The sequence below is a fragment of the Tympanuchus pallidicinctus genome, unplaced genomic scaffold (assembly GCF_026119805.1).
Source record: "Tympanuchus pallidicinctus isolate F22 unplaced genomic scaffold, pur_lepc_1.0 scaffold5, whole genome shotgun sequence".
Taxonomy (NCBI): domain Eukaryota; kingdom Metazoa; phylum Chordata; class Aves; order Galliformes; family Phasianidae; genus Tympanuchus; species Tympanuchus pallidicinctus.
In genome coordinates, this window is record NW_026294769.1 from 44,894,152 (window position 1) to 44,921,089 (window position 26,938).

Consider the following 26,938-nt stretch of genomic DNA (forward strand, 5'->3'; position numbering starts at 1 on the left):
AAACTAAGATGTGGACTTCCATTCATTTTAGCTTAGAAAATATCATGCTTTTACTGACTGTTGCTATTGTCTACTGAATGAGTTCCTGGGTTGGAAAGCAAACAAACCCTGAAGATGCAGGTGTGTGATGTGTTGAAATCTAATACCCCTCACTGCCTGTCAGTAAAATAAACAGAATTGACTTAAATTAACTTAAGCATTGACTGTAACCTCAAAGTCACTTTTTCCTTTTATCTCTTGCATATATATATTTTGGTGACATTTTAAAACCCTAGATCTTAATTAATTTTCTGGAGGAGTTCTTACTAAACACACAGGGCAGATTCTGATTTTCTTTAGCGTTTGGTGGGGTGTAATGGCAGAGGAATGTCATCCTATTTCAAGAGATTTTACAAATTTTCCTTACGTTATAACAATTGTATAACATGAGACCTGGATCTGTCATCTCACTGCCAGATAGCAACCATCACAGACAGTTTAAAACAAACAGACTCAGAGGCTACCTGCTTCTATGTGCAGTGACTGCAAACTGCCAAGCCTGCATAGTCAGCCCCTGAGTTGAGTTTATATTATCACCAGCAAATAAGGAAAATCAGGTCCTGAAAAAAAAAAAAGTACTACTGTTAATAAGAAATGAAAAAAAAAATCTGATTAGCACATCTGTGATTAATCAAAGCAGTCACAAATGATTCAATGAAATGTAACTCTGCTGAAATGTATTTTGATTCAGTTTACAACAGCCTTAACAATTGTTCTGTCCTTCAGAAAACCAAACAAACAATTTCTCTGGCAAACACAGCAATATTTTAACCCTGCTCTCAGTGATGACTTTTCTGAGTACATTTTACTACAAGCCACAGTGCATGAAACGTTGGACTGTATTGCCTAACCAGTAGATTTATGTATTTCGTAAAGATCTATAACCTCAGATTGATGGACCAGGAGCTAATAAATAATAAAGAAAAGTGTATTTTGTTTGGTGTGCACCTGGAGGAGAGGCTACTAAAGGCATGTTGGAAACGTTGCCCATAGCATAGCATACTTCTGGACAGTATTTGGTCAAATCTCCTGTGTGGTTTCAGGAGAAGCTGCATACATAAGGAAATCTATTTTTCATTTCATTTTTGTTCTGTTTTATTTCATTCAAATGTAAAACTGAAGCTCTGACTTTTTAAACCTTAAAGATTTCTTACAGTCTTTACAGTCTTTACATCAATAATGATGCTCTGGCTTCCAGAGTATCCACTATGGCTTTCTTGGGTTCATTATTTTTCTGTTTGCAAAAGAAGAAAGCTGGCTCACTGGTACAGAATGAAAGCTCCAGAAGAAGACAGGCTTTTGACAGGAGCAAGCCATTGCTGAAAATACAGGGAGGCCATGATCTTGACACACATGATCTCCACACATCTCGTGGAGGAAGAAGAAAGCACAGAGCTTTGATGACAGCAATCAGATCCTCACGTGTCAAGCTGCCACCTACAATAGGAGCATCTGAATGCCATCAAAATCGTTATATGCAGCCCAGTTTTGCTTCTCATGTCTTTTATCACGGCTACAGTAAGGATCTGCTACTTGGTCTCCCTACTTCCACATCAGGTCAGAAACATGCCTGCACATCCATATAGAAATTTCTTAGGCAGCAGACCCAAGTAGGAATCCAAATAAAGGAGGTATTGAGGATATATTGGATGTTTTTATAGCTTTAACTTCACAGAATCCAACTGAGTACTCCTATGTTGACTTTAATGTATCATAATAATGCATTTATTTATTCATAGACAAAATGTAAACAAACAAATTATAACAGATCTCTCAGTATGTTAACTTGATATGACGGAGTGCAATAAGATTGGTTATAGTGTTACACTTCTCCACAACTACACTTTTGGATTTTGTACAAGTCTTGGAAATAGCTCTGCTTTATTGACAATAAAAAAAAGGTAACAATGAATATTGGATCCAAACATTAGTGGATAATTATTATTATGCGAATATTCCCAGGAAGGAGGCTTTTATTATTGCTCATGGATACGTTCTATTACTTTTATTTTTATTTTTTTCAATACTGCTGGCAAAATATCTAGAGTGGAGAAGCATAGGTAATTCACATCAAGTAAATGTGCAGGCCAGGAGTTTTGCATTAATGTATCCGCTAGGCTGCAGAGAATTTATAACCCCTTAAAGCTGTACAAAGGGTTTTAGTATTGGATATAAATTATGTATAAAACACTCAGCATGAACTGTTGTCCCTGTATTAAGGCAGGTACACCAGGCATAAAAAATAAATGACAAAATCTACATTAATGTTAAGAGGTCAACTTTAAACTGACAAAATCAAGGAAATGCAGAATTACTGCTGAATCCTCACGTCACTCATTTTACCCCCTACTCAGTTCACACGGTCATCCCGTTTCTGTCTGCACCACAGTAAAACCTCTGCTAACACAGAGCAAGGAGTCATCAGTTTGAGTACACATGGGGCAGACGATGACTGAGGACTCTTGCTACTGATCTTCTTGGCCTTCTCAAGAAAGAAACTACCAATTGATGTGATAGTCCCTTTCCTATCACCCTACTGGTGCCTGTTTTACTCAACATTTAGCTCATGAGCCCTCTTTAGGTTTTATTTTTTTTTTCTGTCAAAATGGAACCTCATCACGTCTGAACCCCGAGCTGCGAGTAATAGCAATAATTTAGAGACATTGGGGTTTCAGAGAAATACGTCTCTTTCTTCAAATCAGAGGAAAACAAAACAGGAAACAAGCAACTATTGCCAAAAGAGGAAAGATATGGTATTTAATATCAAACCAAAACATCGCTTCTAAGTGCAAGAGAATAGATTTGCGAGTTAAACAACAAAAGCATTGTTGGCAGCAACAAGTGAAAGGTGAACGCAAAGCAAGATTAGTAAGGAAAAGTAATTACAGGTTGTACCGCAATAATACAACTAGATCATTGCAGTTACACACCTCTAGTCACTTGCCTATCAACATTCACATTGGATCAGACGAAACATTATATAAACATTAGAGCTAGAGGGTGACACTATTTTCTCTTATGCACTCTTAAACCTCCCTAAAAATGAGCCTGAAAACATAAAAATACACCTACAGTGAATATAACATGTATTTTTAAAAACCCAGGTAGAAAACTTTGTTTCAGAGAAGTCATTGCAATATGGGTTGAATCCACAAACCTAAATTTCAAAAAGGACTGATGTGTTTGAGCAGCCTAGCAGGCAGCTCCTTCCAGGAGGCAACATTTTGTTCTTTTCTTATAAAAAAAACGCTCTCACTTGTTCTATCCTTATTGGCAATAATTAGATCAGCACCTAAGTTAATGAACATTATCAAACTCATTAACTTATGAGTAAAGAAGAAAGATGTTCAGCTGAAAGGCTTCAAGTGACAAAGACCACATTTGTTGTTTTGCTTCAGGGATCAATTACAGACTTAAAAAGGAGTTTGAGTTCCACCTGTAGTCATTTGATTGCATTATGTTCTAGCTTTGGAGACTAAAGAGGTCCCCATTGCCACGTGCAAGTAATTAGAGATTGTGATCTAGTTGTTTTTGTGAACCTAATAATCCATAACAACCTAGCTGCCAGTTGGAAGGTTTCAGTTGTTTCCTACTGTATCTAAGTCAAACTACAACCTTGATTTATTGTTGGGACACTGTGTGGACTTACTCAAGATTTCTAAAAGGCTTTTTTGTTGTTTTTTTTTGTTTGTTTGTTTTTCCTTTGTAAGGGCAAAGAAAATGTGGGTCTTACTTCACATTTTTACAGACAAAATAATGCTGATATTTGTAGGGTTAGTTGTTGAATTTTCTGCGAGAACCTGAGCACGTTATTTGAGATACGACTACCTGAAGATGCAGTGCTAAATTGCAGTTTTTCAAATGCTAGTTCAGGTTAGTTAAATCCAAATGTCTCCTCTTTCTATTTCTACATGGACAAACATATGTCTAGCACTACCATCTTTCCTAAAGATCAGTATTCAGAACATGAATCTCACAGAAATATCAGTAAGTGTCAGATAAACCACTTTGGCCAAAACCAGTCCAATTTCATTTTCAACACGATTGAGCGCTGAACTGACAGAGACTGTGTGGGCCATGAAAATGTGCTTCCTTCTATCTTCTGGTTTTAATCATAGCATTTTCTGCGTGAGATATTTGTACTTCGGCTTTTCAACTCTTTTGCCTTTCTCATATTGCTGATTGAAAGGTGGGTCCTTTTCATACCCTAGAGGTCAGGATCAGGGTAACCAGGGGACAGCAACATGAAAGATGAGCACAAGTATTCCAGCACATATTTCTACAATTATAAATTCATTGTCTCACACATTAGGACATAGAAATGAAGGGTGCATTGTCTGCTTGAAGAATCATCAGGTCATAAGGGATGCTGAACCAAAGAATCACACAACAAGTATGATTTCATCAAATTTACTGGTGAAACTCAACAACAGCAAAATCTGCTCTCTTATATTCTTGTGACATTGTTGGAAATATGTTGCTGAAACTGGAGACGTACTGGGTAATAGAAGTTATGATAACTACTCTGCTTGGCTTTTTTAAGGCAAAAGAAGAAGAAAATTTTTATTTTCAGATTGCTTGTTATGAATATAATATGAGCAGAAATTTCAGTGTTTGCTGAGAACATTTGTGCCTTTCCAAGATTCCCAAGAGAAAGAGTCTCTTGAACTGAAATGTCCTCAAAATAATTAAAATCAATTATCTGAGGCTATGTAGGCCAGTGAATTGTGAAGGGTTATGAGCAGGATTAACTCAGTGAACATTCAGAACAAAAAATGAAGCTGTGATTTCTATGAAAAAAGAACAGGCAAGGCATAACTTTGTCAAAAAGTTATTTGAAAAAGTTTCTAATTAGCTCTTCCTACCAAACCTAGAGGTCAGTAATTATTTAGGAAAGGGTAATAATCCCTAATAATAATAGTTATATAGCAAAGATGAAAAAAGCACTGTAGCAGAGGAGAAATTATATGAATACTGAGTTTGCTGACAGTAGGTGATACAAATAGCCAATATGGAAACATTCAAAATTCGTTACTCTGTAAGTTATGAGTGAGATTCAGCTATGCTTTTGACTTTTCTTATTTGAAATGTAATAACACTTTAAATGCTGGAAATCAAAATCTGGTCTACATATGTCTATTTTGTTACAGTCTTTCATGAGGGCATTATGACTTTCAGGTGCAATAAACTACCCCTCTTTGTAACAACACCCCTTTATAAACACAAAGCAAATCATTATGTGGAAAGGGGAGAAGTTAAAAGCCCTAAATCTTCCATTCCCAAGGATAGTGTTACATTCAGTTAGAATGTATTTTTAATGTATATATTTACTGCTTAAATGTAGTATAATTCCATTGGGCTTAACTGACAAGATTTTAGGGAGTTCTTTATTACTGATTTATATATATAGATATAGACACATATATGTTCAACTACCCATACACATTTTTGCTCCTGTTTCCTAGCATAAAATTATTACTTTCCCCGGAACAATGAAAATGCAATTGCTTTCTAGTCGAGTGACTATTCCTTCTTTGAAGAGGCTCATAATAGGATGCATGAAACATCTGGAAGAATTAAATCAAAGGGTGATAGAATTCCCACTGGAGAACACATGTCAAACAAGAAAAAGAGTCAAAGAGTCTTGTGGAACAAATGATATTTTGCCCTTAGAATTAGCAAGTACAACAGCTAGGCTTAGCTTTGGATGGAGACAAAAACTTCTAAAAGGCCTGTTGATAGAATTTTAAAACTTCAATTGTACCTCAAACAAACAAAAAACAAACAAACAACAACAACAACAAAAAAGAAAAAGAAAAAAAAGGAGAAAAAGAGAAAGACAGGAACAGTCTGTAAGCAAAATAGCATAATGTCTATTTTCCTCATCTCCATTCACAGAGCCATTCCTGAGATCCACAATGATCTACATGTCTCAAAGACAGTCTAGGAGTTGTCTTGCAGCTACTAAGCATACCATTCAGTGAGGTCTGTATCTCTACAGCTGCAGTGGGGAAGGGGTCACCAACTTCAGTAGACATGTAGTGACATACAAGAAAAGAAATAGAGGTTCTAGTGAGGAGGACTTATTTTTCATTTCTGTGATGCCTGCTTACCTATCACTGTATGGAAAGCCACTTTGAGCAGTGGCTCAAAGAACAGTTAGAACAGAACTAAGAAATAAAGATCCACAACTCATGTTTTGGCACTGGTGCAATTCCAGTTGCCATGCCAAGGCTGAGTTTCTTTCAGTAGTTCTGTCAGGCAGGGAGAATATTAAAAGCAAGTTAAGAAACTGGTAGTTTCACATATGTGCCTGTTTGCCTTAAACAATCATATTTTCATCTTGTTATCTGCAGTCTGATGTAGTGAAGTGGAGAATTTTAAGAGGAATTTAATGAGAATCATAATATACTTTTACTTGGGAAAGGAAATATTTCTTCCTCTACATCCCAGTATCTCCCTCCATCCAATCTTATTCCAACTTTGCATTCTTGTAAAAATACAAAAGCCAACTTACAAAGAATGGGCAAAACTATTTCCAATCATATGTGATTTTGGATGAAGCAAGGAAAGATTCTAACCCTTCTATTTCTTTCTGGTCCAAAGGTGGCTCAGGAGAACAGCGATAAGTTTTCATCCTGCTTCTGAAGTTGCTTTCACCCTAAGCAGAGAATGCTCTGTTCATGGAAGAGGAAGCAAGGACATTTGTGACTACAAAAACCTGAATTTTTGATTAAGTGAATCTTGATCTTGAAAGGATCTTGGGTGACTGGATTACTTGATGGTGTTTTATTAAAGTATTTTAGGATTTTTTTGATCTATTGAAAATGTAACTCCAAAAAACTGTTGCTTTTTTCAATACAAAGTTTCATCTTTCCCTTACACTTGGTCTGGAAAGCTGGTCTGCTACTGAAGAAGGTGGTGGGAGGGCAGATGTTCTAGTCTGGATAACAGTGGAGGTATTTGTAATACTACAAAATGTGAAAAATCTCATTTCATCTTTCTGTTTCCAGCTTCTTCACAGAGAATATAGGATTTATAATATAAATGTTTTGATGCATTTCCATCACCTTGATTACATGGGGAGGTCACCAACTGTTGCATTCATTGCAATCTTTCACTTTTCAGTTTTCAATCACAATCTCTGGATCAGTTATATCAGAGAAAGAAGACGCACAGCAGGGAATACTTTAAAGATCAAACTGACTTTTGGAATCTTCTTCTATATACATAAGAAAAAAGTAATTTTCACCTCATTTAAATATTGATACCATAAAAATAGAATTCTGAACAGTACTACTACAGTGTTATTTAGAAACTTCATCCAACAGCAGTAGTTCCATTGACCACATATAAGTTAGTACACTGTATCCTTACCTCTTTTTAGCACACCATTTTCTTGGAGTTTCATTCCTAAGATGTTTTTTTCTTTTTCCTCAAGAGAAAGCATTCCTTTGTCTTCTGCTATTCTTCTTGCAAATTTGAATTATTTTCACTTAGCAGATCTTCACAAGCATGTTGTTACATTTATAAAATTGAGTTTCCAGATATGCTGGTTCTCTGCCTGCCTCTCTGCAAGTGCAATTTTTGCCAGAAAGGGATGTAATCACAAAACTAGTTGTATTTGTCTCATTTACTTCTCCAGTTCAAGCCACAAACAGCTAATCAGTGCTAAAAGTGGTGTTTTACAGGTCAGTGTAAACTATATTTTTCAATGATGCTTCATCTCCACAGAATCTTCATGTACTCAAATTGTCATTAATTTCCTTCTGAATTCTTCATACTTTTCTAATCATCTCTTTTCCTGTATGTTTATTGTTGATATATTTTTCTCTCATGTTAAGGACTCAAAACATTGCTAAGATTAAAAATAATGTAATTCATGATAATGAATTTTTGCCTTCAGTGTCAGCAGGCGCTGTGTTTGAATTACGTACGCGTGAAGTGCAGCAGAAACTCACAGCCACAACTGTGAAGTTTGTGTTTACAGATCCAGTGTCTTTTTTACCTGACAGTAATAGGAAGTGTAGAATCATATCATAGAATGGCTTGGGTTGGAAGGGACCTTAAAGATTATCTAGTTCCAGCCTCCTGCCATAGGCAGGATTGTCCTCCACCAGCGCAGGCTGCCCGGGGCCCCATCCAACCTGGCCCGATCTCCTCAAGGGATGGGGCACCACAGCCTCCCTGGGCAGCCTGTGCCAGTGCCTCACCACTCTCTGAGTAAAGAATTTCCTCCTAGCATCTGACCTAAATCTCTCCCTTGCTCTGTCATTATTAGACTGTGTTAAAAGTCAGTCCCCCCCTTTCTTTTAAGTTCCCTTCAAATCCTGAAAGTATACTATAAAACAAATCTTATTTAAACAGTTAAGAATTTTGACTAATTCTGCAAATTAAAAATGAAAGATTACGTTTTCTTCTTTGAAAACAAAAAACAGTAATATTCATAATGTCAGCTGCCAACAAGTGAATGATGTTAATGTGTTTTGGTAAAATTTCTTTCAACAGAATTTCTGCTTCCTAGTTTTTCTAGTAAGAAAGTATCTGCGCTGCTATAGCACAGAGCACTTCAAGCTTATTGAATGGCATTTAAAACATGCACATGCACAGCCTACACACTCAATACTTCTCCTTCCCTCGTGTTAAAGGTTCTCCCAGCAATTAAAGTAAAACCTGAAATCTTGACCACTGTGGTTGCTAAAGCTCCTCAGAAGAGGAGGGCAGTAACCGCAGCTTCCTCAACAAATTCCTCACCAGGTAATTGCTTTCAGCTCGCCTAAGCATCTCCCACCCAACTGCAACCAAGTGAGCTGTTTTCACTTCCCCATTTGCTCAAACTGTCTGTCCTGCAAGTGCAGGACAACAGCTGGGTTCTGTCTTAGGGCTGTTTGCCCTGCTGAATATGAAAACAGTGCTACCAAAACACAATAAAGTGAGCCAAGTGACAGAAATACATTTGCCATAAGCTTTAGGAGCAGCAAGCAATCTAATAACAGCATTCGTAAGTCAGGCCATTAATCTCTCCAAGAGATAGCCCCCTGTAATAAGTTATCTCCTGTAGCAGATAGCGCAGAGGTGAGGTGAAGAGCTGATGCTCTCTAGTTCACACATTCAACTGTGCACGTGTCATCTGGATTAACTGGGGCAAGAAAAAGAACAACCTGAACTAATTTCAGATGTCACCTAAATAAGTAAGACAAAGAGTTAGCAAGCAAACTCTGCCATTTACCCAGCTGTATTTTCAAGCTTACTGAAGAAATGGTTTTCTGGTTTCTATCTTCGTGTAACTTAATGGGAGCCTACAGGAGACTGAGATATTCAGACAGAAATTCAATGATAGAGCTCAGAGTAAAGCAACGCAGCTTCCCAGATACGCTCCAGAGATATTTAATAGGTTCTGTCATAATCCATATGTTCTCTTCAAAAAATTAGAATAAAAACCAGCTGCCTTACAATAAATTCTAACTGCAGTATGAGTTAATTTTAAACTGATGTAACATTCAGTCAGTTTTCATTTCAAATGACAGTGGATATCTTTGCCAGAGTAAGTGCAGATTTGTAAAAACAGATGAGGAACGGTAAAATGTTTTTTCTTCAAGACAAATGCTTCTTTTTAACATGGAGCTTTTCAATAATAGAATAACTGTTCAAGCAAAGAAAGCCTTAACATTCATTGCCACACCAATGTGTTTCTAAAGTACTGTGCACTTGGAGGCTGTCAGTAGCCCCTTGGGAGCATGATAGAACAGAGGGAACAGTGCCTGATGCCAACCAACCCTGTTGGCACACACCCCAGGACAGCTTCTCAGTTCGGTATGCTGCCTGCTAACTTCAAACCCAGATGTCAAGGAAGCCCAGAAAGCAGCAGGGTCTATTCTATTTATTTGTTTATCCTTACTTTTTCAGACTGAAAGAGTTGCCTCTGTGAGGTTGGGCATTTTCAAGGATCACTCTGTACAAAAAGACCAACAAAATTCCAGATTGAAGTAACCAAGATCCACATTACAAAATAGAACAAGCAACCCACTAATGGTCCTCATTCCTCTCATTCTAACTGCTCTTGACTTCTCAAAAAACCACAAATGCCCAAGGAAGAAAATAGGCTTGTAACGTGCCCCAAAGATCAACAGAGTTTGGCTACCCAAGTCCAGGAAAGCAATGTTTGCAGGAAAAAGTCCCAATAATTGCCATGTCAGAGATCACTGATTGGGAGAGACGTGTAATTTAGGCACATTCTGATTTGATCTAGCATGTAGTTAAATTATTGTGTTCATTGATATAGGATGTTGAGAAAGTCAAACTGGCTCATAAAGGGACCAGACAAGCTCCTAAATGAGTGCTCCATCAGTATAACAGTTTATATTTAACCAGGGAATCAGGAAACCCCTAAACTCTTACTCCTGGTAACTGAAAACATACTAAGGGATGGGTTGCTTCCTGTGAGTTGTATATATATACTCTCTCCACATACTCTTCCTTACCTATCTGCAACTGACACTGAGTTAAGCAGACCTTTGGTACAAACAATACGGAAAGTCTTAAGCTTTTGAGTGGGTGGTGGAGATGTAAGAATGAATTGAAGAAACATCTGTTCGTGAGGAGAAGATACAAAACCAATGGCAACTTTTTAAAAATAATTTTCAGGAATAAGGAAAAAGGGGCATGCTATCATGGGGAACCTTGCTGTCCCAAAAATGACACGCAAATTTGGCTGCCCTGCATGACAGGTTAACTTAACCTTGAATGGATGACCTATCTTAACTCTAAAATAATTGTTTTTACTGTGTAAGCTCCTGACTACGCAAAAGTTATACACATGCCTACCACCAAGCATTTGAGTGCTCCCCTGAGAGCCATGTATTTTTTTCTCTGCTGTTGATATGATGTCCACTGGTTTCCTGTTCAGAGTTTGGTAAAATGGACACATCTCACACATAGAAGGTCATTATGCAACTCTCTTTTGCTGGCTAAGGAATCTACTATAAATCTTTCCAACCAAAATCTCAAAAAAAAAATTATTAGCAGTGCCATGACATTTAATACTGAAGCAGCAGCACTGTAACAACGTCAGACTAGGGTTAACACAAATAGCATTATTTACTGGATCAGTAGAACAAAACAAAACAAAACAAAAAAAATAAAAAAAATGTTGGGGAGAGGTAAAGGCAAGCTTTGTTAAGCTATTGTGCTGCTTGGCAATGCAAAAAGACTTATTTCCCACTTCTCCTTTCCTATCTCTTTTACCTCTTTCTGACTTTTCTTTCCCCTCTGTACCATGTGTCCATGCAGCTTTGTATCTCTGGATTACGTTGGAGCCTGGGGTGACACAGGACACCTGCTGATTCTTTCCACCCTTGGTAGGAACTGCAGAAAAATGTGGCTGTTTAAGACATTTTCTTGCTTCTATTCAGTCCTTTTGTCTCATAAAAACAGAATGTCTGTATTTTTCATAGAACCATAGAACATTAACAACGTCAATTATTACAAGAATGGAAAATTCTGGGCAAAGGACAGCTCAATTCACACTGAAACTGACACCTTGGCAAATACTCTGGCACTACTCTGTGAAGTACTTCTCAAGCCTTTTTAATGGCCTGCTGGATGAATATGATGTACATAGTCAAAATACAAAAGCCAGTGAATTAGCACTTGTAGGTTGAAGTAAAGGAATCAGGAAAATAGATTGGACATTACTTGAGTAGGACAAATGCTCTTTCCTGCAATTAGATACTTTATGTTGAAGTTACATGGAAGTGACTTGGAAGTGTCATCCTTCAACTATTAGAGGTTTCAGATTTCCTCCAACAAGAAGCCTGCTGAATGGGGTTAGTTTGTGCTGAAAGGCACTGTCTGAACACAAGCGTCTTGCATCTGCCTGGCACCTACTTTACAAAGTCTGAAATGCACTGTGCAAGTATGAGCACTGTGATAGGGGTAAGAGTTACAGAGACATGCAGCAGAGACAGAAATGAAGACTGCAGCAGGCATTCAGGGAGTTTTCAGCATCTGGGAGAGGACCTGAGCTCAGGACTGCCGGCTGCTACATCCAGGCTTCAACCAGGAGACTCTTGCTCCTCATCATCTACCATAGGTATTACATTTTAGTATTTATTGAGTGCTAACTGTGCAAACAGGGATTCTGTTACTGCCTTCCACTACAGTTAATTAGTTCAGGGGAGGGCTGTAGCCCACGTTACAGAGGAAGTTGGATGATACCCCTATAATGATTCCTTTTGACCTTAAAAGCTATCAATCTTTGAGAACTGTAAAGAAAGCCCTCCAAAGGCTATTAGAGAGCTTAGCTAACACAGGGAACTCTGAATATACAATACTGTTCAGGTTAGAGCTGCCTTGAACTTTGAACACTGTGGTTTCCAGGGCATGATGGTCATCACACAGGAAGAAATTAAGTGATCTTGTGATTACCACATCACTGTTCTCCAGACTATATTTGTATTTCGCCCTCTGGCTAGCAATACTTAGCTGTTCTATCTAAGGATAGTAGCAGCACCTACTCTTCCCATTTCTGTAGAGCATGTAATAAGTGGAGCCCGAGTAGATGTGTAGATAGATATGTTGACAGAGACATGGGTTGATATCATAGTTGATGATAACAGTCGAGTTGATAAGAGAAGCTTTCAATTCTGATTACGGCAAGCCACATAAAGAAATGTCAGATGGTATGTGAAGCATTGCCTGTGCCTGTTACGAGAACGGACTTCTGTCCTTGAAAATCCAAATGAAAATGTTTACAGGGAAGTTAGTAAGGTAGAATAAATCCCTCTAATTGAGTAACCTAATCCTTCAAACAATCTTTCTGAATGCAATGCTATTTACTTTGGATTCAGAGTCAAAAGGGAGTTAAAGGACTGATGGGACTTTAGATTTCCCAATAAACTAGTGGCACTGTAGAAAAGGGGCAAAGTATGAGGTGGTATTTATAGAATATAAAACATCTGTTAACAAAGCATGAAAAGACAGCTATGCAGCCATGATCACTTTCTCACTGTGGGAATTCCAGTGGATACAGAGTTTAGATGTAAAGACACTAAGTGGATGCTATAGGATGATAGAAAGAGGGAGCATTCAGTTTGTAGAACGCCCTTACTGAGAAACCCTTTGCAGAGCTCCAGGAGGCAGCCTTGTGTGTGTGTGTGCTACCCTGAACTGATGAGCTGTAAACACTAAAATTCATTACTTTTAACTTACTGTGCTTTCAGATATTCTTTGCATGCCCAAAGGCTGGAGATTCCAGCACCCAACCCCAGGCCATGGCCCTGCTGCTCCTTAGTGTCTCCTGCAGCCCCATGCCCTGTGCTCTACCTCCTTACTTCTCCCTGCAGCACACACTGCGTAGAGGTTATTGGAAAGAGAGGAAGAACACACATACCCAAACCAAATGGTGCATTTCTTCTTCTTGTACATCTACTTTAGCTCTTGTTCTTCTACCCTGCCACATCAGAGCGATCACTTCTGCCTTGTTCTCTATTTTTCGTTCCACTTTGCATTGCTTAAGAATGTTACTGTCACTGGTTGTATCTCTCTGGAGGCAGCAGTGGCAGCATATTACCCATTTGTGTGCAGAGAATCAGCAGCTTAAACTTCAATTCTTCAAGATCTCGGGAGGCACCATTTGGGAATGCTTTGTTGTAGAGAGAAGATAAATAACAGCCTCTTCCTTCACTTACAATCAAAGTAGGACCACATTCAACTTCCCTTTCTAGTGCTGTAAATCTGACCCATGCACTTAAACTAGTTGGAACTATTCCAAATTTACACAGTGCAAGAGTGAGTACCTTGACTTTGCATGTTTATTAGGCACTGCTTGCAGCAGTTTAGTTTTAAGCACATTCATACCACCAAGCCTTTTGTTTGACCACCCACTGTTCACAGCAGCATTGAGGATTATGTAGATAAATACTACCTATTCTCTTTAGTCTGTGTTCCAGTGCTACTTGGATATTAAAAACATTAATATCAAATAAGATATAAACAATGTGAAACTAGAGTGATCTATGGTTCAAAATAAATATCTGCCATGCAGTCATAAGGATTAACTGACAATCCAGTGTTTGTTTAAATTGCCTGTCAACAATGTTTTGTTCTTCTTTGAAGGGTCCAGTGTGTGTATAGTACCTTCTGTAAAGTCTGGATGACTCTCTTACACTGAAAGTCCACCCTTCTGACCTCATTTGAAATAGCTGTTTGGACTAACACAAATTTACTGAAGAACCATTTACATTTCCTAGCTGTTCTTTCTACACTATGTTTACTCAGTGTGACAACTTTAAGTAGATCTAAAGTGGATAATATTTTTCATCATTTTGTTGCTTTAATTGTTACTTTTCTGACTGCTTCTTCATTTCCAAAATGAGCATGAATGCAGTGTAATGTAACTTACTGATGTGAAGCTCTCTCAGGCAGCAGTCTCCTTCCTAAGCAATGAGAAACTGTTCATTCACGGCACACATTTTCATATTGGTGTTCATAGATTTCCTGTAAATTTGAGAGGCCCAAATGAACCGTGACAGATACTCTTATTCACAACAACAGATGCTGCTGTGAGAAGGAGGCTTCACCCGTCTGCTCAGCCTGTGTGCTTTCCTGGTTGCTTTCCTGAGCTTGTTATATGACAAGTCCCCAGAGGACACAAGGAGCTGGTGATATCTTTGCTCTGAGAAAGAATTCATTTCTAGGGAGAAACAGTCCTTCCTTAAAGTTAGAAAGAGTGGTAGATTTGTTGGTATTAAGAGTTGTAGGAGAGTGCCTCAGAGAGAGATGTGGGACCTTCCCCTTACAGCCCTCATCTGCAGTGTCCACCACGGGGTAAAACCTTACAGAGATATGTCTGAGAAGAGTGACTGGCCTCAGAAGAGAGAGAGAACATTTCCAACCCCCCAGGTTTTGTCCCAGAAGTTCCCACTGACATACAATGGCCTGGGTTGAAAAGGATCACAATGATCATCCAGTTTCAACCCCCCTGCTACGTGCAGGGTCACCAACCACTAGACCAGGCTGCCCAGAACCACATACAGCCTGGCCTTGAATGCCTCCAGGGATGGGGCATCCACAACCTCCTTGGGCAACCTGTTCCATATAACAACTTACTATTTCAGCATACAACATTTTCAATATTCTTCGTAAAACTTGCTATGGAAATGACTATAGTAGCAACGGAAACCTAGTGGCAGAGATTAAATGCCAATATACAAAACTGTTGTGACTCCACATTCAGGACATCTATTCTTCAGTACAGTTTTTAAGCTTCCTAACATTTCTATTTATGTTTTTATGAAATGTTTGAGGCATCACATATGGCATTCATTGTACTTTTTAAAGAAATGTGGGTTTATTTCCATTTCAAACATTTTTCTTTGTCTCTAAAATGCAAAATGACTACTCCATTCATTGAACCCTTTATGGACATTCCAAACATTTAACATAAAAATTTGTGAACAAGGCTGATTTTCCAAAATCTGTCAAACAATGTGAGAATAAAGCCATCCTATCAACAAATCTGGCTTTCTAAAACCCAGAAGATCAAACGCTTTTGCTGTGTGACCAGAAAGGGAAGAGGCTCATGATGTGATAAATAATAATAAATTCCACAACTGGAAAAGCCTTGATGAAAGCTCCTGGTCTTTAACCTGTTAGTTGAATTAGACAGCTGTAACTCTTTACTGCTATTGTAGCTGTTGCTATGAAAAATGACTTCTGTTATCACATCAGTCAGGAACAGTCATCAAATGTGACTGCATCCTTCTTCCTGCACCTGAAATCCAGCAGGGGTCCTAACATGCTCACAATCCAATGGAAAGACAGCACAAAGTAAATGAGATCCTGCCATACAGCCCACTCCTGGAGCCACTCTGATGTACAAGATTGCATACAACCCAATGACTGAATTTAGTGGTGAATGAGAGGTATAGGTAGGCTGTAGGCTGACCATGACCTTGAAACTAAACACTAGTATTTTTCATCTGATACATAAAATAGAAGTCAGGGATTCCATAGAAAAGCTACTGCAGTCAAAGAAACAAACTAAACAGATAATCACACCAAACTATCTGAAAGAAATATGGTACTAAGGGTGGCTTCTCCAGGCTGAGGAAGGAAAAACTGAAGCAACCAAAGACACAGCTTGAAGGATTTTTTTTTAGCTATTTAGCTAAATTGGAAAGACTACTACTAGAGCCTGCAGAAAACCAGTAGAAAACTTGAGAGAAAATCTCCAGTAGAAAGTGTAACAGTGTAAGTCAAGGGGCAGTAGCTGCTAGAGCAATCAAAGGGCATTTCTCTTAACTTCAAAAATCTGATTAGCTAATAAAATGAAAAACTATTTGTGTTATCAAATCAGTCAGGAACTGTCTCACCAACTGTGACTAACCTCTTACTCTCTGCACTTGAAATACAACCTGTATCCCAAAGTGCTCACAATCCCATGGCAACGTGATACCTCTTAAAGCCTCAGGGAAAAAAAGAAAAATGCAGCCAAACAAACAAAACCAAACAACCAAACCAACCAAACAACAACAACAAAGAACAGGTGATATAAACTATACATGCAGGTGATGCAATCAGCAAAAATGCATTCTCGTGCCTGGGCAGAGTTTTAAAACATTTTCAGCTTAGACAGCAGTATTGCAGTAATAGCAACTCTGAGAGATTTGAGCAGGATAGGTAAACTAAACTGTTCACTTCAAGGAATGCTTATATTTTCTTTAGTTGTTACTAGCTGGGTACTGTTGGCCTGATATTTTGTCTTAGAAGGAGATAAACATTTTTGTGGTCTATTGGTTTTTGAGCTACTGTGGCAGCAATGGAACTTCTCCAAATAACTAGCTTAGAACTTGATGTGTATGTGCTAGCAGATGGCAAAGAATCTACAGCTTCAGTTTGGTCTTAAGATGTACGATATGTACGATATGTCACTTCTCAGCACAGAGATGAGTGGTACATATGACTTATTCTTCCAAAGGGATAAAAGACTCTTCTGTCTTTTCCAAGCTCTTCAATTAGACAGAAAGGAGGTAAGAACTGCTACCTACTTACAGAAACGTGAAAAAGATCAAAACTAATACTTAATTTAATGTAGAATCAAAGTAGAAATGATCAGCAAGGCTGACTAGTGAGTGCAGCTGAAAGTGGTGAAAAGGCAGTAGGGACTATGGATATGGTTGCAATTTGTTTTGGTCTCTGGGAAATCTGCTGAAGCTGGAAGGCATCTGATTTGTGAGACAAATGACAGAAGAAGACTGTAGGGAGGGTGAAATTTGACTTTTTTGTAGAAGAAATGACTCCACTATTGATGGAGAAAAGTGACAGTTGAAAATACAAAACAGTTTTCAGATAGAAATTTGAGTATGCCATTAAGACTTAGTTGCCATGGTAAGGTACAACCTCAGTTTCCCAGTCCTGACTGGATCTGAACTAACATGTCAGAAACAGTTGTTAAAGGAAAGGACCTCTCCATTCCTTTTCTCTGAACCACAACCGTGTTTTTCAGCCACAGCATGGCCCAACTTGATGCTGAGATAAACTTATTGCTGAGACTCCTCTACATTGAGCAAAGGAAGAAAGGGAGATCCTCTGTTTAGTTCAAAGCAAAATCAGCAAAACTACAGAAGGAATTTTTATACAGCTTCACAGCTAAGCTACTGTATAATAATTCCACTTTGTTCTTTTGATTTCTATCTCAAGTTATCAGAATAGTTGTTTCCAGTGAAGAATCTGCAATTAGAATCAATAGTAACTTTTGGCCAATGACTAATGAAAGCTTAATTAAAATAAAAAAAGAATCTTTGCCATCACTTTATGCCATTTAAAGTTTTTTCACCGCTCACCAAATTAAGTGTGTGTGTTTTGAGGAAAAAAGCCACTTTTTCATCTGCAGATGACCAATGAATGGAGGGATACATTTGTTTGTGATCTGGTGTTACAGAGTGTTGAACTCTACATTCACATTTGAAGCTGATGATGTAGAAGAAACATTTTTGTATTTAACTCCAACCTAGAAAGACCAAATATGAGAAAGTATGACACTATTGCTTGAGAATTTATTGCACCAAGAATATTTGGTGCTATTTCATGCCCCCGGTTATAAGTTCTCATCTCTGAACCTCTAGAGCTGAATGGCCTCCAACACTATCCATCAGATTAATCCCAAGCCATAGTTACAAAACTAGTACAATGTAACAACATCCATACAGTAATTCACTTCTGATGTCACTAACTCGCATCAGCTCTGGTCTTGCTCAAGGAGATGTAAAAGAGAAATAAACCCAGTGACGCACAGTTCTAAAGGGGTAAAAGCAAGACTACATTTCCTTAGGCATGCCTGCAAATTTATATTAATGTCCTTGCAGTTGAAGCCTGTTTCCAGAAATGAACTCTCGGAAGTTTTTCCTGTTTCAGTCCAGTTTTGCCAATACAAAATGATCCTCAGATATGCACTGCACAATGACAAGGCAATTGTAAAAGTTTACATTGCATTTTACACTCTTACAAATTATATTTTTGTAGGAACTGGGGCAGGAAGAACTCTTCTGAATACAAAGATATTATACTGTGATTGCACTGCTGTTTTTTTTGTTTGTTTGTTTGTTTGCTTGTTGTTTTTTTTGTTTGTTTTTAATAAAAACAATAAAAATAATTTCAGTGATTTCACTTAAAACATTGTAAGTGACAAAATTAGTCCACTTTTCTACTCCTTAAAATAAAGAATCTTAAAAATTTCATAGGGCGTTAATTTTATTATGTGAAAAATCTTGATATTTTTGTGTCTAGAGAGTTCACATTTCTCAGGCAATTGATGCTCTGTTTCATAGATTCAAAAGAGTGTATGTATATGAACAGGTATGTTAACTTTTCAAAGGCATTTTCTGGAGACAGAAGGTAGGTACACAATGTCTGTATCTTAGAGCAGAACTCTCATTGGTATCACAGATGAGTTTGTCATAATTTTAGCTCTATAGCCAGGGCTCTCCTTACTACGTTGGGGCTGGACTGTGGGAGTCCACACAAAGAGGAGGAACAAAGGCAGGGAGGAAAAAAGACAGTCCTCTTTGTGTGGCCTGTACAATTGCACTTAGTTTAAGGAAGGAAGTGAGGTCTGTGACCCTGCCTTGCTGCACACAGTAGAGAGTACACCATCCTGAAGGCAAGCATTAATTGGAAGTCTGTTTTAGTTAGAAAAGGAAAGATGGCAAAATCAATAGTACTTAAAGGAAGCAGAAGGAAAAGCAAAGGGTAAAGCCAGGGGAAGTGAGTAGATTGCTGGGAACCTCTGAGTGTAATGTCTGTGCTATTCAGGGCTGTGGTGAGGGCAGGCTTTGAACGTGATGTACTGGGACTACATGACAATATTTAGCAATCTTTCTGAAGGGTTTTCACTGTGCGATGCATGGATGCAGATTAATTCTGAACAGGTTTGAAGAGGGAAGAAAGAGGGAAAGAATGGGCTTATGTTCATCAGGGCTCAGGGCACACAAGCTCCCACTCTTTGATGCTCTTTTAGGTAATGTACCTTTGAAATGGGTACCTGATAGACCCTCCCTGCTGCTCAGTATCCTGACCCCATCATGGATACTCACCAGCTGGCTCTTTATGCTGGAATCACTCACTATTATATATCTTTTTTTTTTTTTTTTTTTTTTTTTTTGCTATTGGTGGAAAGAAACAGCCATTGAAGTCCCTCCAAAGCATCTGTTTTTGAATCTTTTTCTTGATGGTTCTGGTTTTGCTGCTGCTAGTCTTCCATTCCCTCTGGAAAGGGTTTTTAGACCAAGTGCCTTTCACAAAATGGGATCTCTGAACTGAAATATTGTTTAAAGAAGACAGCCAGTTTATTGTCCTTACTTTTTATACTTGTCCCAAGGTACACTGGCCTATCTGTTACATATTTAAGTTACAATTTTTTCTTTAGCTTGTTGAATTTTGGGATATTCTTCAGGTGAAAAGAAGTTCCCATGCTACGAAGGCACAATGAGGTGTGAACAGTTCAGTTGCAATCACGGAAGATAAACTATTTTAACTTGCATGGTTTCTAAAGCTTTATATTGGAAAATGATATACTCCAACCTCAGTCTCTCCAGATAATTAGTTAGGGGTACGAAGCCAGTAGAGGAAGTGGATGGCTTTTGATACTCATACACTTGAGGCATTTTACTCCCCACATGTTTACATCATAGCCAAAAGCACGTGAACATAAAAGATCCTGCAGCATCTTCAGAAACATCAGCAAGACTCAATAAAATAGCTGAACCTTGACTCAGCCCCTTAGGAGCTGTTATAAAACCATTTTGTGAAGCAGAGTAGAAGGATGGGTGGGAAAAAGAAAAACAGATTTTGTCACTCCCGAAATATGCTCAGATTCAACCTTCACTAACCCCATTGTGTAAAACATACTGAAAATTATTAAGAGAAAGCTTGCAAGTGTAAATATACTTATTCTCAATGAAATCAACACCATCAAACTGATTTGTAACTATTCCCTTAATACTGCTATAAACTTTACTGCAGTGAAAACACTGGCTATACAGATTGCTTTCCTCTTCCTCAGGATGTGTTTCACCTTTGTGGCATTGCCACTATAAATCTCATGGTCCAACAACCCCTTGTCTGCAAGTGATTTCAAGCACTATCATAAAAATGAAACAGACAGACTTAATTTGAGTTCCAGACTTAAGGAAACTCAACTAAAATATTAGCATAATTTCACTGAAGACGGAGGAAATTGTTAAAATATGTGTATTAGAGAGTGTCTGCAATTCAATACGCCCCTTAGCTGGCTCTTGGGTGCCACCCAGTGATTGATTTAACAGCAGGTTTGTAATGGTGGCTGTGGTGCACCACAGGCCATGTTAATAAGCAGCGCTGATCACAGGAGATCAGAAACAAGAATGTTAGGAAGTATAAGGAGATTCATGACATGTTAAATCTGAACCTGTGAATAATAAGCTCTAAGTCTGATGGATTTAGTGCTCAGAGAATTTCGATGCAGAGCAGCACTCCTATTTCTGTCACACAGGAACTGACTGATTAAACAAGCACTGCACTTCTTTCTTCCTGGAAGAAATTACGGGAGCTTGTCATCCTTTGATTTGTTGTATTATTATTTTTTTTTTATCCTTCTAAAAATATGCAGTTATTGTTTTAAGATCTTAGCATTGTTCTGCTAATAGCAAATAGCAAAGCACTTTTCACACAGAAAGACAACTTGATTTTCTGCTGATCGTTTGTTAAGTAATGTAGAGAAAAAGTGCTGGTTATATACTAAAAGGGAAGCAGTGGCACTCTGCTAAACCAGCAGGTGCTGAAGCTGAAATGTTCTCTCTGGTGATTCCCAGAATGACGACGCTCTGACCGCTGTGCTGGTTTGCAGATCTTCACAACAACTTACAAATATTGGCATGAAATAGATTTATCCTGAGGACAGCTATTCAATCCAGCAGAAAAGGCACCGTGACTTCTAATTGTTGAGTTAGGAAGACAAGGTCTATTTTTCAAAGCAGAGGAATCACAGTGGCCTCTCTCACAGCATGGCTGAGTCATCAGTGCTGAGAAGTCTGAATCAAGAGGTAAGATGTAGCATTAAAAGATCAAAATCAGCCCTTTTTTGTCTCAAAATATATTGCTTGTTAGAGTAAAATGATTAAAAAGTGCCAAAGGAATTTTACTGTATGTGTCAGCACAGTGCCTTGGCTGCTGTGCTACATCAGCATCTCTATAACTCTGTTTCCACAAATAACGTATAGAAGCTTAAATTTTCCCATGCTGCTTCTGATTGGTGCTCTTTCCAACCATAAAATAAAAATCCTTTCCCCTTGCTCTTTTTCATACGTTAACTGGAGCAAGTAGAAGCTACCAAATTAATGAGTTAGTTAAACATACATTAACACTACAGAATGAGAGATTACAGCAATAACTTCATATCCTATACTGCAGAACACTGTGGTTTAAAATTGGACTGCTTAACAGAGTTTACTGCATAAGGAGACAACTTTATCTGGAGTTTTAGCACTAGATATCATGTTTTGTACGGTATTTTTCATCACAAAAGTCAGTCTGGCAGAGGAAATTAGAACTGTGTTTCGAGGTAAGTTGGTAAGTGATGTTAGCACCTTCCTCCTCTAAGCAGTGAAGGAGGTTTTGAACCGAATACCTCTCAGCTGTGAGGAGAGAACAGGATTCTGTCAGCCTAATCTCATTATACTTGTAGCCATTACAGTCAAAATGAGTTTCCTCTGCCTTAGTTTGGGTTGGAGTCAAAACCAGTTCTCAGAGGAAAAGGGTCATTACATTAAGGTAGAAAGTTACTAAATTGAGCTTCCTATTATGCTAGGGTATGTGCATTCATGTTTTCTTTAACTGCGGAGAGATGAGGTGAATAATCCAGGTATTGTTCAATGGCTAGAGTCCTACATTTTATTCTGATGAATGAAATAAGAATAGACAAACAAATAAAATTTATAACATGCTAATTGAGCTAGAAATGGCCTGGAACCAAGATTTTGTTCAGAACACCCCCGCTCTTTGAGGAGAAGCAGCATTAAGCCAGCACTTTGTGGCTCTGCCTCGTCTTAAATGAAGTGAAATGAATAAATATATGTCATGGTAATCAATATTCTTTTGGCCACGATCCTGCAAACATATGTGAATAATTTTGTGCATGTGAGTTCAATTAGATTATTCATATGCACAGTGTTAACTCAGATATGCAAGTGTTTGCGTTATTGGAACCCCAGTTTATGGATTTTCATGAAGAGCCAAAATCTACAAGGAAAAGCTCAGATACCACAAATGTTCACACAAGTGAGTATTTACGCAGAGAAATCCAGCCCTGTTGTGCTTATATGCGTGAAGTTACACACACGCTTCTATGCACCCCTCCGCAAACAAAGGAGGATGTCTCACATGTTATGATACTTTACAGATTGGAAGGTTTGATTTGATGGAGAATAGTTAAATGTTCATTAATTCTATGGCAAACATAGAAGCTTTTTATTAAATCTGAAATGGATTTGCCAGTCCTATGTTTGGGGCAATTCACATGAGCTCCGAAAATCTTTTTCATTTTTTCCCCTTTGCATCAGACTGTAAGAAATTCTGAGCTGTTTCAGTCTAGACTCAGTGTACAGAACTGTTAGTAAATGAATTCTAATTTAGATGAATACCATATTACCTAACAGCGTCTGACTACTGCAGTATTCCTTTCCATACTACCTCACAAATGTGCAAACAACTGCAATATCATAAGTAAAGCACGGCACATTTTTATATTGATGAAAATGATATGGAATTAATTATATGAAAGTAGTTCATCAAAGTACCTATTTATTTAAGGCTTTGTAACACCATCCACAGGTTTAAAATAGAAATCCTCTAGAGAACAGCTGGGGGATAAGGGCACAGCACAAAGAACTTGCAGGCAGAGTTCAGTGGTAATGTGTTGTAGCTGTGTAACCCTGCACAGAGCTGTCAGACCCCCTGGAACTGGGCAGCCTCATGCTTCCTGTGTCTTGCTACTGTGTTGGACTCGTTCAGGTGCAGGGGAGGATGCAGCTTTCATGTATAGAGAGGTTGCATGATGTGAGAAAAGCTGTGCTGAAATTGAGGCTCCAGCTCTAAGGATGAGCTTCACAAGGGGCTGGGAGGAAAGCAGCTTTCTCTGCTGCCTCTTTCTGTGACTGTCGAGAAGTTCAAAGAGGAAGTTTTTTTAGATGCTGACTAAAAACGTATAATGTGTGTAAAACCTCTTTGCTTTGGTCTTTGACTCTTACATGAAGGATTTTTGATACTCTTTGGAACTGAGCAGACACAACTGAATTTTATCACATTCTTCTTTCCAAAAGAAAAAAAAAACCAAAAAACAAACAAACCCAAAAAACAAAAAACACAAGGAATTAAATCTGTAGTAGATACTCCAGAAGAAAGCATCACGTCAGGCTACAGAGGGTGTAATGGATCAGATGCTACAGGGCTGTCAGATACATGCCTGCTTCACTCTTTCATCCATTCCACCACCATTGAGGGCCTTCAGTTACTCTCCACATGGAGGAGCAGGCTGAAGCTATAGGCAGCTTCAAAAGCGTGACTGCTGTGGGCGTCCTCTGGTTCAGGATATTCTCAAATAGTTCTTGACCTCAGAGTACTTCACCTCAGATATGTGTAACTTAAATAGGTATATTAGAAATACTGTAAATTCTTCTGCAAAACGTGCTTTAGATCAAGTTGTTCTTAAATCATTGTTTATCCTTGAGAAACACTTGGTTAGCAAGAAACTTTCCCTTCTATCTCTCCAACATCTGCTAACTGAAAATGCTGAACTAATTTTTTCCTTTCCCGGTCTTTCAAACTAACATCGATTTTGCTTCAGCTAAAAATAGCTCAGTGGGAAAATGTCATTCAGAGGTGCCAGCTGACTACAGAAGAAAAAGAATAACATCTCATAAAACACAGGCTGGAATTGAAAATTAAATTTTGATACTATTCATCTACTCCCAGTGGATTGTTAAATTTTACATGCAAGGAGGTATGTATGACAAAATGTTGCTATGATTGCTTTTAACTCTACAGCACAGCAAAATTTTGTTGAAAAGACTGTTTTTAAAACCGTGATAAAACATAGCAGATTTATTTTAGTTTTGTCTACCAAGTTCCACACACTTCATTGTAACTTTGCAGTGAAGCATACTGAAAAGGCACCAATTTCAACAGAGCCAAGCCCTCACTAACACATTTTAGTTTATACCAACGTATATTTTAAGCCATGCTCATTTTAGTAGAACACAGCGCTGCATCTGTTCCTACCTATAGGACAATAGTAAACATACAAGATCATGATTCTCCTGCTATTAAAAGTGCCCTGTGTTTTCTATTGAAACCTGCTTGCAAAACAAATAATTGAGAACAATGCTTCCTTACCCAAGTTCATAAAATCATAGAATCTACCAAGATTGGAAGAGACCTCCACAATAATCCAGTCCAACTGTTCACCTCCCACAAATATTTCCTCACTGTTGTCCCTTAGTACAACATCTCAGCATTGCTTGAACACCTCTAGGTTTGGTGACTCCACCACCTCCCTGGGCAGCCAATTCCAGTGCTTGACCACTCTTTCCGGGAAGAAATTTTTCCTAATACACAACCTGAACCTCTTCTGGTGCAACTTAAGGCCATTCCCTTTCATCCTATCACTGCTTATGCAGAACAAGAGGCTGACAACCAACATGCCACAAGCTCCCTTCAGGTAATTGCAGAGTGATAAGGTCATCTCTGAGCCTTTTCTTGTCCAGGCTAGACAATCCCAGCTTTCTCAGCTGCTCCTCATAAGACTTGTGCTCCAGACCCCTTACTGGCTTTGTTGCCCTTCTCTGGATATGCTCCAATGTTGCCGCACTCTGAGTTGCCTCAGGTAGTAACCTTTCTGGAAGAAGGACAGAAAGATTTACTCAAACCATTTTCTTTTGTCTACTTGGATCACAATCACGATCATAATGAATTTAACTCTGTTCAGGTCACTACAGCAGCAAGTGAAGTGATTCCCAGCAGTATTTTGTGTTTCTTGACCAATGTCTCTTAGGTTTGCTTTGCTTTTTCAACTTTGTTCCAAAAAGAGAACTGTGAGCACATTGTGGTTTTGGTATAATTTTATTTCAGTGTTCACAAAACTCCATTTGTCTGATGTTACCAGTGGCCATGGAGGCAAGGAAGTGAGATGAGAGTAAGACTTTGTCTTGTAACCTCTCTTTCCAGAATTCTCTCCTTGTAGATGAGTTTTCTGACTATGTAGAAAGTTAGGAAGTTATGAGGTATAGCTGTACAGGCAATTACCTTGTTGTGTAAAACACTCCTTAAGAAATGGGGAAATAAACACATTCAAAACCTTAAACACTAACATAGTTTGCTCCCAAAGCAATGCTTCTTATTTATTTCCATAGAAACTGCAACAGATACACAGAGCACAATATCAATGTTTGATAAATTCTCAGCCACATAATACTATTTTTCAACACAGTCACCACCACTAGTTATGCATTTTCAACAGCAATGAACAAGAGTCTGCGTGCTCTGCTTGTAAAAATCTGCACCAGTGGAGGTGACCTACTGTTGCCACAGCTGAAATGCACCCCCACCTCCTCACTGTGCTCATATCCACTGATTGTTCTCCATAAATCTTCAACAAGCATCAATGGATGTCATGGGTACCATTGTTTCTACATGGAGGAATTCAATCAGCCACCTTTCCATGTCAGATGCCGTTCTGTCACACTGCCCTCTGCTGCCGTCTGTCACGTGGAAACAACATATAATGGAATATTGGAGGGAACTTCAGCCTCCTCTGCTGTACCACCAAAGTCCACCTCTGATATCTGGACCAACATAAGAAATGAGGAGATGTACTTTCAGAGCAGCCCTCATATGTTGCTGAGAATTTTAAGTTATAAGAACTAATATTTTCCTGGGTGCTTTGTAAGAACTTAGTATTTATACTGGGTCATACAAAAGGTATGCTAAATTTACTAGTGTCTAGAGCTACTGAATCCTCTAGGCTCTAGAAAATGTCAGGAGACGAATGCTTAGGAATGGCACAGGTATTGAGCGTTATTTCATATCATATCGCTCCCTTTCCTATGGTTTCTGGCAATATACTGCTTGGGGACTTCCTGATCTAGAAGCTGGAGCACTATCATTATGCTCAGTAGCTGTTGGCAGACTTCTGTTACATACATTTGTTCCATCTACTTATTGAACAAATGATACTTCTCATTCTTACCATGTCCTGCATTATTATTTTTTTTAAGTACTTTTAAAGTTGTGGCCTTTTTATGTTTAAAAATTTGTGATTTGTCGTTTTTCTTGATGTGCTCTACTTTTTTTGCACTAAGACACTTTTTAT